Raw genomic sequence first — 2,382 nt, 5'->3', positions numbered from 1 at the left:
GGAGATATGAGGGTGTCTCTTTCTCTCTCCCCCTCTCTCTCTCTTTCTCTCTCCCCCTCTCTCTCTCTTTCTCTCTCCCCTCTCTCTCTTTCTCTCTCCCCCTCTCTCTCTTTCTCTCTCCTCCAGACTAAAATACATGTTAATGGGACCATTGTTTGTGCATGTGTGTGTGTGTTTTTACTATGGGATGTGGCTGTATGGGCTTATGTTCATGTATAACTTTGCTGTAGAGTGTAACACAATGACATCTCAGAAGCATAATTGGATTCTTCTGGTAGAGATATCCTGAATGGAGTCACAGATAGCTTTAAAAGTCACTTTGCACAGACAAACTTAACTAAACTTTAAAACACAAAAATAAATGTTACCATAAACATGCAAGACAATGAAAAGTGTATGTTTTGTATGAATGTATAAAAGCCTACTAAATGTATGTCATTCGACCGCATGTGACCATGTGCCTACATCCTTTCAACAACACTGGTGAGAGAACCCGTTCATCAATCTTTCCGGAACCTCTTTTACGCTTTTCTTTTTTATTGCAGTGTATCCAATAGGCCACAAGGGGGCGATTCGAGTCTGTTTGTATGCCGTGGGATTATTCATCGATGTGTTTGTAATTAGAGTAAGTGTCCAGAGGAGGGCGACAACGTCTAACAGATCCAATGTAACTCCGCTAACTGGGGAAAAAGTTGCACATTTCAGTCCGTTTTGTACTATTTACAAAACGGACTGAAATGGGAACGGATTTAATCATCACTGTAATCAACATTAGCAATAATACTTTCATGAATGAAAAGAAGAATGAATAAACTAAAAACAACTTGAAACTGTATATTCAATCTGCATAATGTTAACAGCCGGTATTAGCAAATTACTGCTTTGAGTGTATTAACCAAGCCAAGAACATTAATTAAGCCAAGACAAACATATTTTCCACTAGCTGTCCACAGGATGTCGTGTTATGATTCCATCGCGAAAGCTGTAATTGTTCGGCAATGTTTGTAAAAAATGCAACATTCCTTGAGTCGTTCCTGCTCCACAATACACTGTTAATAAGCGTAGCCTTTTGGTTTCGGATTAGTTCCCCGGCGGCTTTCCTCCGGTCTTCAGTCACTGTTCTTGTTGCTTCGGATCATACCATTGTCTCCCAAAGGGGGAGGGACATTTGACTGGTGCGGTCAGAGGAGAGGATGAGCGACCGACACGCGCGTCAACTGGATTAGTAGCCTACTCAAGAAACGAAGTGGACATGTAGCCCCGGCGGAATATTCAATTAATTCTTAACGTAGACTTATTGCTTAAGGATAATCAACAAGGCGTTACTTGAATAAAAGGTACGTTGACTTGGTGTTTTGTTGAATATCTTACTAACAGGTAAACCTTATTTGTCTTAAACTTATTTCTGTTTTACCCCCGTTATTGTAGCCGATGCTGCCTCATCGACACCATATTCTGTAAGCATAATGATGAGAACGATGTGGACTCAGTCCTATTAGTCGATACGCTGTAAGACATTATAGGGTCATATTAGTTATTTGACTACCATCGTTTCGTCATGTGCATGTTAACTGGACATAAGGTCATCAGCTACTCTTCCAAATAGCCTAGCCTAGCCTATTCCATTCACGAGACAAGGAATGAGAGAATTGCAGAGTGAAGGCTGACCTCTCCAGTCACTACGGGGTCGTTTATTTGGCAAAATATCGTTTATACAAGTGTATATATTGATACACTTTTTGAGCTAACTGTCACCAGTTTCTTTTTTACAAATGATGTGTTTGGAAATATTTGACCACAAGGGATGTTCATAGCAATGTGACTATTGTCAGTAACCGGTGTCGGTTCCATCCCTCAACAGGGAATGGTGTATCAAATTGTCACTTTGATGCTCAGTTAACTGAAACACTGAACTATCATCGACAATATATTGTTTCGTTCTTCTTTCTATAACAAGAAAATTAAGACGACAGCAGTATTAGTTTATCAATTCGTTTTGAATACATAAGGTAGCATTAACATAGTGCTGTCCATAGATAAGACAACATATTTTTGGCATAAAAAATGGCAAGAAGGTGTTATAGAGTAGTACCTTAATATTTAATGAAATAAGTGTTCCATAAAAAATAATGTTCATGTTGTTAAGGTTCCAGATACATTCTTGAAAACATCTTAGCATCATCCAAAGGAACTGAAATTGATTGTTTCTGGATATACACTTTTCCTGGGCAGACAACACAAAGTGTGTGTGCGTGTGTGTGTGTGTGTGTGTGTGTGTGTGTTGTCTCTGTTGCCAAGGACAGAGACTGGCTATCTCAAACCTGCAGACTCTGATAATAAAATGAACTATTAACAGATTCTGTCTCAAGGATGACAAAAAGA

General features: G+C 39.2%; 1 protein-coding gene across 1 annotated transcript in view; it reads left to right on the top strand.

The window, feature by feature from the left end:
* Window positions 1–1,216: 1,216 nt before the first annotated feature.
* The window catches only part of greb1 (growth regulating estrogen receptor binding 1), an 18,412-nt gene continuing 17,246 nt past the window's right edge, over window positions 1,217–2,382 (top strand). Inside the window, exon 1 of the mRNA XM_062446774.1 lies at window positions 1,217–1,337. The gene's annotated coding sequence lies outside the window, so the exon portion shown is untranslated. The remainder of the gene's footprint in view (window positions 1,338–2,382) is intronic.

Source organism: Osmerus eperlanus, chromosome 21, assembly GCF_963692335.1.
Source record: "Osmerus eperlanus chromosome 21, fOsmEpe2.1, whole genome shotgun sequence".
Taxonomy (NCBI): domain Eukaryota; kingdom Metazoa; phylum Chordata; class Actinopteri; order Osmeriformes; family Osmeridae; genus Osmerus; species Osmerus eperlanus.
Note: the sequence above shows the minus strand (reverse complement) of the source record. Positions and strands in the feature narration are given on the sequence as shown.